An 11017-nucleotide genomic window follows, 5' to 3' on the forward strand; every position below is an offset into this window, starting at 1 on the left:
ACATCGTAGGGTAAAGAAGAAGGGTCAATTAGAAGAAAACGGCAAAGGTAAAATCGAACTGAGATTCGGGGACTTCTGTTGGTAAGGGCCGATGCTGGAATTGTCAAGACAAATTCAAGGAATGGCAAGAGACTCGGTTGTTTATGACCAAATTACAAACCAGTGACGTGACCGCAGTGTACTTTTGCGCCATGTCCTGCCTTCTGCACGCTCTACCCAGGCGCCAAATCGAGTATTTCCAGGAGGTGAGAACACGTCTGACGAGCACAATCTCTGGCTACATGGGTGAAAGGGCAAGTGCATATGAGAAAGTGGCTATTGACATGATCGAACTAAAGCTGCAGAGGCAAAAAAAAAAAATAGAAATATCGGTGCTCCTTAATGAGTTTCTGAGAGAGCCTTTAGTCATACGCCTTGGACGGCCTTCTGCCCACATTTACAGAGCACCTGTGGGAGCCCTAAACCCCCACATCAGGACCCTTTGATATGAAAGAAAAAACACATTCACCAGCAGATTTAAAACAAGAAATAAGATGCAGTAAAAAGGCAGTAGTTAAAAGTCTGTTTAAAGTGGCTTCTTTCCGATATTCTTGGACAGATAATTGAATAAAAGGACGTAGTTCCATCATTTTGGCCACTGACAAAAACTTCTTCACCAGTCAACTTTTTCCTTTCACTGAGGGAGAGCACACTGGGAAGACGAGCGTGGAACCAAAGTATAGAGAAGAAATAAAGGCTTGCATAGGAATCAGAGGATCTGATTGTCTGGAAGATGAGCATCACATTGTGTTTGTATGTAACAGAAAGGATCAAGATAATGAGAATCTTCGACCTTTCTTCAAGTAATCTATGTCGTTACTATGTCGTTCACTGATCTAAAACTACGTTTAAGAAGTCCCGTTATACTTCTTTTTAAAGCTGCACCATTCAATATTGTTTACATCACAGTGGCTCAAACACTCTACAGAGCATTTAAAGCCTCTTTTAGCTCGTTTTGGAGTTTTCTGACTCAAAACCTTCTCTTATCAACCTCTCTTCCAGCCGAGCAGAAAGACATTTTCAGCTAACAAGCTCTCATAAATCCACTATGCATTTCCCACCAAATAATTTGACTTTGATCAAAATCAAAGATTCTGAGCAATGGCACAAATACACAAACAAACCGACAAATTCCTGTGAATGTACACAACTGTACATGTGGGTGATGCCAGCCCTATAATTAAGCTACCTTGTAAACAAACTAATGAAATACTTTCATCAGTCAGACCATGTGCTCTGTGTCTGTCTCTCTCTCTCTATATCTTTCTGGGACACATACTTGTTGCAGAAGCTTAGTGTATTCCCACGTAGTGTATTACGCCCACGTTGGCACGGACACATGCATCATCAGTCATTACACAACCAAGACTAATACCAGAGGGCAGTAAATAATACGTGTGCTGTGACGATGGTTCAGCCTGAGAGCAGACACACACAAAAAAAACCCAAAAGAGACATTTCTAAAGATGTGGCCAGAGTCGTCACATGAGCAGAAATTCATATCGTATGCACAAGCACATTCTTTTGAACACTGTCGACACAATGCTCACAGAGATCTGTGAGATAGACTAAGAGGAAAAACATGGGATGTAAAGAGAGAAAAATGTGCAGCACACTGAAAGTGAAAAGGGAGAGATGGAGGTAAAGAGGGGAAATAGAAGTAATAGATGGCAGGGGAGAGCAGGGCATGCCTCTACTGGTGTGGCTCCTTTTCACACGTATTTCTGGGGCTTACGTAAACTCTCCATCTGCTCTGCACCTTTCAACACACACACACACACACACACACACACACACACACACAAGCAGCCACACACACTTACAGGTTGGCATAATGTCTGCGTGCCAGATGCATTTTTTGCCCTTTTATTCTTGTTTGTCCGTCTGCCAGCCTGACTGCTGGCATCCAGTCAGCGTGTAATTATGTCTTTCTGTGTGCAGCAGGGCATCGGATTATTTACTGATACAACTAAAACTACACTGTTAAAACTTTCTGTCGCTTCACGAGCTGCGAATCGACATTTAGAGGATTATTTCAGGGATTTGTGCTCCGATTGTTCACTGCACCTTAAAAAAGACAAAGCGTGCACCGAGTAACCAGAACAATAGAAATAGTGAAAGGTTTGTTTTTGTAACTATTACTGGAACTTTTCTTTTTCTGTGGTACAGTTTGAAGCGACATTTTGTGATGGTGGTGTTTGGGTCTACATTATATTAAAAGGTATTTTTATATTTTGCACATCTCAAGGATATAATGCAATCCAATACACACTAAACACACTAAATGGCAGGAAATAGAAAGAAAAAGCAACCCTGACTGTGACCAAAGGCAACAAAATCGACCTACAAGTGGTGGTTTTATGGGGGGGGGGGGGGGGGGGGGGGTTATGTGCCAGACTATTTTCCCCGGCATCCAGTGTTTATGTTAAGCTCCGCTAATCGGCAGCAGCTTCATATTTACCATACAGATATGAAAGTGGTATCAATGGGATTCATCTTATTATTAAAAACATAAACAAATGTGTCCCAGCAAAGTATCCAACAACAAATGCAACACAATATTACTATCATTCCAAAATTATTGTTATTTCTTTGCGCTTCTCAGGAGCGAATTCACAGAAGGATTGAACAACTAGTGCTGCCTCTAAACCTGCACGACTAAAACATAAAGAAACCGTGTGATTCTCAAAGCACCTGCCAAAGGCGGTGAAATGCACCACTAACTGCTCTGGCAAGCAAATAGCGTCTTTGTGCTCCTCTGCTATTTGCATGTATTTAAATGAGGTAATACGCAGATATTTGGTGCAAAATTAACCCTTTCTATGCAAATGAGCCTCATTGCAAAACACACAATTACAGTGTAATTATTACTGTTTTTAGAGAGTTGATGGTAACTGGAGCGTATTTCTAAGAGGTGACACGCCCAGACTTTCCAGTAGTGATGGCAATGAGTAAAGCTCCCTTACATGTTTTAATTCCTTTTTGAAAATTTATCAGAAACAAACAACTTATTTCTTCACTCTCCTGCAACAAAAAGGGCAAATTGCACTCAGCTGCAAAACTTTACGGCCGTGTTTACGCCGTAATATCATTATCGGGATTCTATGCGGTACTGCTGCTTTTCTATTGGTCCAGTAAACTGTCACACATATCCAGCCAGGAACTCATATTGTTCTTCTCATCTATAACTTTCAGCAAGGGGACAAATAAACTGTCGAATTATTCCTTCAACGTCCTCCCACCCATTTTATTCTCAATATAAGAGATCCATATTAGAAGTCTTTCCCCACACAGTGTTCCAGCACTCTGGTGGTAATATTTTTCTGGTCAATTGTTAGCATGTCTAGCTACTAACACTCTTTCTTAAAGCCATAATAAAAACAGGCTAAAGGTATAGCTCCTGGTGTTCAGACATGTTCGAGCCACGGATAGATTTAAGGTGACACTGCTCCTGAGACTCATAAGCAGTGTGTACAAGAAGAGGGGTTTCAGTCGTACATACCAAGAAATGATCTGACATCTGAATGCAGCAGAGGACAAGACGAGACATGGAAACTCTCTGCTCATCTGCACTTAAAACACATCAGGTGCTGTTTCCCTATGCTGTCCATTCTCAGCATGCACAAGTACAACACCCACATACAGTGGGCTTGTGCACAAAAACGCGCACACACACACACACACACACACACTCTCTCACAACACACATATACTGGGCTTTACAGACACAAAGTGATGTTCTGGTCTTCATCGGCTGCTGCCGGTTTCCCGAGGCTCTAAGGTGTTCGGGGGCAACACGATCAACATGCAGACACATGCAGAGCATGTCAAATGTAAGCCTCAACATAAAGCAGAGCAACCGTAGTTACTTGTTATCCCTTAACATCCCTTCAACACTTGAACACTTTTCAAATCCAGTGTGCTGAAGTGGAGGGGACAAAACAAAGATAAATGTGCTCCTTTTTGAATACTTTTTGACTGTACTAGATGTGCACTGATCCGAATCTTCCTCTACCGACACTGATTCAATCATCTTAGATTTCTAATCCAATACCAGGGATCTCTCTCCAAATATAAAACATGTAATCCACACTGTGTGGAACTTATTAGGAGGATTTCTATGTAAAATGTGTAAGTGACACTAAATTCTAAGATGTCACTGACACAAAAAAACTGTACGTAATGGATGGATGGAGGGAGGGATGGATGGATGGATGGAGGGAGGGATGGATGGATGGATGGAGGGAGGGATGGATGGATTGATAGATGAATGGATGGAAGTGTTGAAGTGAAGTGTGAATTGTTTTATTAGGGATCAATCTGTTTGAAGTTCCACATTTATATCGATGCACAAACAACAAACTTAATGGACACCATATTGGAAAGACTGTGGATTTTCTGGAAACCAGATGTGTGTGTGTGTGTGTATGTGTGTGTGTGTGTGTGTGTGTGTGTGTGTGTGTGTGTGTGTGAATGAAGACTGGGTAAGTCATTTTTTTTGGTTTACATGTGGTGTTGTATGTGTTTGTGATTAGTCAGTCATTAAATCAGCAATGGCGAAGAATGCAATAACATGCCTTTTGCAACAAGAACTAATGTTTAGCTGAGCCTCCTAAACTGTACAGACACACACACACACACCGGGTTTCAGATCCCCCACAGAGGATTTTCCCCAGGTGTCTATCATTGCAGTCCCTTGCCTCCTTCTCTGCTGCTTTTCCCCAACGTCTCTCTCCAACATCTGACATGGCTCTCCTCAGAGACTGACCCAACAAAGAGGGAGATGAAAACCAGAGAGGAGGAAGGGTGAAGCGGGAAGAAAAGGACGGAGGGACCATGTGTTTTCTTTCCTCCCAGTTCAGCTGGCTCTGATCAAAAGAATCACACTGGATAGTCCATCCTGCTGTCTGACAGACACACACACACACACACACACACACACACACACCAGTCTGTGCACACAGGACACACATGCATTTACTTAGATGAATCCTTAATACCAGCGGCAGAGAGGGTGAAGAAGAAGCTCGCAGACAGACAGACAGAATCTCACATCGTCTTCAAGTCCCGACATCTTGTGATCCTCTCTCCTCCTCGTCCGACAGAACGGCGTAAGATCTCACAGACATTCATAGCAGCCAGAGTCGACTCTTCCTCTCCAACACAGATCAAAGACCGCGTCAATATTTGTGAGACACGGAGCTCCAACTCTTCACGGACAACTACACATTGCTTTTTGTGGCCATGCGCTCTGTTATTGTTGGATGTTGCATCATACAGTGTATTATTTTATTTGGGAGAACAAAGAGTGAGCTTATTTTCTAACAAAACTAATTGATAGCACACAGACCTACTGTGCCAAAGTGATAATAAAAATAAAATAATTACATTAAAGTTATAATTCTCATGGCAATATATTAATTTCCAATGAGAGTGTATTTTAATTATAAACTTTTCTGAACATTTCTGGGTACCGCGTGACATGTTTAAGTTAGAAGCCAAGCGTTAATCACATCCTCTTTACTTGATCAAACTCAATTATTTATGGGGCGACACATTACATCCCGTGTCAAATCAAGTTTATTACATGCAACCTTCTAGCCATTTCACTCACATTGTGAGTTTGTAGACATGGGCGTCATAGAAAGTGATAAAGACGCGTAGTGTTTTTTCCGATCTCTGCTACATTTCACAGTTGCTACGGCCGAGCAAACACAGGAAAGAGAGTTGACTACAGATGATGGAACTAAACTGACTGACGTCACAAAGGGGACAATGTTTGCATCTGGAGGAAGTGAAATCCCAAAACACAACCGCAATTGTAGCTCATCGCCAAAGACAACGAAACAGAGGTGTTCAAGATTGTAAATTTAAAGAATTTTGAACAGAATGTAAGCCCCAGCTCACAACACACGCACTACATTTTCCATCCAAACACATTTGGCTCCCTAAAATGACTCACTCTGAACTTAAACATTGTAGCCGCTGAGACTTAAATGACAAAGCACCCAATTGCACAAAGGCCCGAGTGCTCGAATCTCTTTGTATTATCAGTTTGTCGTTTCTGCTCAGTTCTGTCTGTTGTGAGGAACGACTCCAGACAATTCATAGTGCTCTAACTGACCTAAAAACTCTGTATTTTCTCTGTAAAAATCTGTATTTCAGATTCTGCCCTTGTTGTTTATATATATATATTTTTTTAATATATTTATAGTTATTTAAAATAACATACATATACCAACATATCTCGGAGGAAATGGAAGTTGAGATGGCTGTGGCTATGGTGTAAAACAGTAGAAGGACTGGGCGGCAACCTCCGGTTCTGAAAAATGAAGCCAATGCGGAAGTGCCTTAAACTTGCATTCTCTCTACTGGCCATTAGGGGGTGACTCATCTGGTTACATAAGAAGTCAGATTGTATAGAAGTCTATGAGAAAATGACTCTACTTCTCTCTTGATTTATTACCTCAGTAAACATTGTAAACATAGGTTTATGGTCTTAATCGCTACGTTCAACTTTTCTACAATACAGCATGATGTTCATTTAGTAAATGATGGTCACATTTAGAGTAAAATAGACCTTAAAGCAGGTTATGCTTTCGGGCGAGGCTACCTTGTGATTGACAGGCTGCTACCAGAGGTGTATAAGGCATTTATTTGTCACTCCTCCGCAGTCCAAACATGGTCACTTCTGCTCGCTGGTTGCAAAAAGACAAGATGGCGACGGCCAAAATGCAGAACTCGAGGCTTCAAAACAGTAGTCCACAAACCAATGGGCGACGTCACGACGACTATGTCCCCTTCTTATATACAGTCTTTGACAAGGACCAACACCTCCGAAAGCATACGCACCATAAACACTGTACTTCACTCATATTTATGGTAAAGGGAGTGGGGGCTGTACACTTGACCGCCCCCACAAGAACCTGGGTTGTACAAGGAGCAAAATCAAGTATCTATGAACTCATAACAAGTTGAATGTCAAAGATATGCACACATATGCAGTGTAAAAACATATATATTTCATATGGAAAACATTTCATAAACACAATGTTAGCGTTTGTCCTCAATTTCCCAAAATCCTGACTTTGACTATTGATAAAAGTGTGATTGTTGATGAGATCTAATCATTTAAAAAGTGTACTATTACATACTTGCCCGCAGTGTGTGTACCAGAACACTTTAGACCAATCATAATAAAAGTAAGTATGTGAGCGACATCAGCTTTGCAGATATTCATTAACCAAAATATTGGACCTGATGATGGCGTTGGACCAAAGTGGTGGAACGCCCAACTTACTGACTCACATTGCCTTCCCTCGAAACCAAGCTGCTAGCGTGGCTGTAAATACGTAAAAAAGATGGTTTCCACACTGAATCACACGTGATAGAAACCTCCTACTGTTGCGCCTTCCGCCAAAACAATTCAGTGACATCACAGCAGGTGTTTCCCATCATCTGTCGAACCGAAAACACCTGCTGTGACATCACTGATTGGGGTGTGGCCAGAAGGGCACCATTTATTTTTTTTGCAGACCTTTGCAGCAACGGATCATTTTATGAACCTTTAGTCTTTTAGTGTTGTGCTGAAATAGAAGTAGGACAAGCTGGAACGGTGAGGGAGAAAGGTACAAATCTTAAACCAAGTCTGATTTTCTCACCAAACAGAATGCTGATATGACTTTTTATTCCGCGATCTAAACATCCCAACATTTCCTGCATTAACACATAAATCGTGTCCAACACAAACATACCCCCTTCCCGACCTGGGCTTCTGATTTCATCTCGACTCCTGGAGTTTTGGAAGCAATTAGCTCGGGAAATGACTCAGGAAGACTTTAGGCTAAACACATTTGGATTTAGCTACAATACACCGGCAACCAGATGATTTCACTGAATACTTTGAAAAACAATAAAAAAGCGAGAGAGAGAGAGTCAGATTTGAAGAAACCTGAACTGAAGTTATAAGCAAGCGGTGGGCCGGGTTGAAAGCCTTAAACACCGGAGGCCAGACGGTGACGCGCTTGACCGTAACCTGACCACATTGCTCAAATAACTACAATCATATTTCACACCCAACCTGCTGACAGCCAGGTGTGTGATCGCATTTTAAAGTAAAAAAATCGAGAGTGACGTGTAACTGCAGACAGTTAATTTACAGGTGTTCTGACAGAGTTTGTCAATTAGCTGAAGAGGAATGTGAGTAAAATGGAAGTACACATTACACAGCATGTATGCGTGTTGAAGTATGTGTATAACTTTGTGTTTTTTCTTTACCAGGAGGGTTATTTACGAATAAATTCCTATCTGCACAGCTGAGATCTCTGACTGCCAGGTGCGAGACCCGAGACCCTGACTGAGCTTGACCCCAGATCACCCTGAAGGTCCAGAGGTCCCATTAGTGACTTCAGTAACGAACTTCACAGAAGAAGTGAGGTTTGACCGACAATGTGTGATAATCACATTAGTCCAACAACCTTCTTCACTTTTTGTTGATCGTATTTGTTATTGCATCATTGAGACACGATCAAATAAACTTCAATAAAGTAGCCAGGAGGCTGGTTTTCATCCAATCTTCAGTACAGAGCCATATATCGTTGTCGGGTCATAACATAAATACTTTTCAGCTTTCTCTCTCAGCATCACGCAGCACGTGGAGGCAACATGGTGGAGTCTTTGCCAAGTCACCTGCTGGCTGACTCTCTCGCTGTGAATCGCTGACGTAATCATAAATAAAGCCGGTGGATGATGATGAATGAAAAAAATGACAGATGTGAGTTTTTTTTAAAGACTTTTCTGTGTGCTCGGAACCGTTTGAGAGCTGTTGGTGCTGTGGGCCCATGAGGAAAATATATGTGACTCTGTCTCCGAGGTCAAGAATTTACTTTGAAGCTCAACTTAGGAAGTCGTTTTTAAGTAGTTTGATATTTTGGGAAAAACACACATTGGCTCTCTTGTCAAGAGTTAGACTTCGCTAGCTGGTTAGCAAACCCACAGTGATAGAGGGACTCCAGGAATTCACTGCCTCTGGCCATGAAACAGTCTGATAAATAACTTTAACAGTTTGGGTTTTGAACGGACTAAACAAATAGGATATAACATGTTAATAATTAGTCAGCTTTACAGTGCAGGTAAGCAGGTTTAGTTGGAAAGAGTCCGGCTAGCTGTTTCACATCTTTGTGCTAAGCTAAGCTAACAAGCTTCTGGCTCAAGCTTCATTTTTTTTTTTAAACTGTACACACATAAGAGTGGTATTGATCTTTCGGCAAGAAAGTAGTGAGTTATTTCCTAAAATGTGAGAATATTCCTTTCAGTTAACATTGATGAGAATTCCTTAAAGTGCTTGGGGGGGGAAATGGAAGTAAAAGCGTCTATGTCATGAAAACTTGCAAACTGCATCTGCTGATGTAGTATGATTGATTGAAAGCTCCAGAAAAGCTGCTAAATGGACTAAATGAGATGGTTTGACATAACTTTGACACTTATATTTACGTGCATTGTTCATGTTTCAAAACTAGACATAAAATATTTGAAGGTCAATTTCATATTTGAGCATGACCCGACTCGTCCGTCCTGTCCTGGTTGATAAGGTCCAACTCAGCTGCTCCATGCAGGTTGAAACAGACACCTACTTGGATTTCACAGAGGTTCCTCATTGAAGCCGGATTAAGTTACCTCGTAGGGACTACTTCAGTTTTTATGGTCTCATTGTCTGGCATTGGGAGATTAAACCGCTTAGTCCTTCATAAAACCTGCTTACTCAAACACTTAACAATCCTGATAAACATCAGTGACACCAGGCTCTAAAAGCCCCATAAGAATAAAGTGCTCCTATGTAACCAACAGATCCCAGTACAGTTGAGCACAGCCCTCTTTGATTTGCTTGATCAGTCTGTTCCCCATTACCCAGCTGTACAGGTAGAATACTGTATGGCAGCACAGACCGATGCAGGTATGAAGGACAGAACAAGTCTAGACATATAGGCCTTCACACTGTCTAAATGTGCAGCAGAAAATATTGAGGTGCACTTCAATGAGCGTTATGCCTGCATGACCTGGCATGACAGAAGAATCCGTCAGAAAGCCCCTTTTCTGGAAGTTAAGTGGAAAATTACATTTTGTACGGTGGTGGATAGGGAGGTGCTTTTAGGAATTGACCTATGACAAATCAAGTTCAACATCAATAATCAAAAAAATTGATGGATGCACAAATGGCTGACAATGAGTGTGTTTGCCGTAAAGATAAAAAATGATGCTAAGTATGACATTTAAACATTGATGCGCTCATGAGGACAACTGATGACACACAGGGAGGAAGAGGGAAGGAGGGAGGAAGCAATCAATTTTTTTAAAAGGCAGAATTAAGAAAATTTAACTGCTAATTATTTGCACTAAGACTAAGAAGTACACAGTCCTTCATATTTCAGCCTACCTGCTCGTGAGGTGTAAAACACCGAGATGAAAAGCAACAGCAGCCATGTCTCGCGCACTGGACTCCATCGATCCATCTTATCAGATACGACGGCCGATGACTTCCTCGTGGCTGCCTCGCGCTCAGCGCGACACCTGAAGTCAAAGAAAGTTTTTTTGGCTCCGCACGCGAGAGTTTACAGGAACTGCTGCCTCGCGCCTGTGCGTCTCTCAACGCGCACTTAACCAGCTGGCAGTTAATTAAGAGCGCGCGTGCATAATGGCTGATTTAATTGATGAAAAGTTATATTCATTAGCGCATACTCCTGTCTTTGCTGTTTTTCCTCTGGACGGACGGATGAAGAAGGGAGGCCAGCCAAAAAAAAGTTCTTAAATCTCGGAAGATCTTTCCTCCTCACCCGCAGAGAATTTTCCTCACTTTCTCTCCTCTCCTCCCCCCCTCCCTTCCCCATCCCTCCCCTTGCCCCCTTCTCTCTCTCTCTCTCTCTCTCTCTCTCTCTCTCTCCTCCGGGGTGACCCCTCCCTCCCCTGGTTGGGGCACGCGGAT

The sequence above is a fragment of the Anarhichas minor genome, unplaced genomic scaffold, assembly GCF_050575085.1.
Source record: "Anarhichas minor isolate MPS153535 unplaced genomic scaffold, ASM5057508v1 ptg000014l, whole genome shotgun sequence".
NCBI classification, from domain to species: domain Eukaryota; kingdom Metazoa; phylum Chordata; class Actinopteri; order Perciformes; family Anarhichadidae; genus Anarhichas; species Anarhichas minor.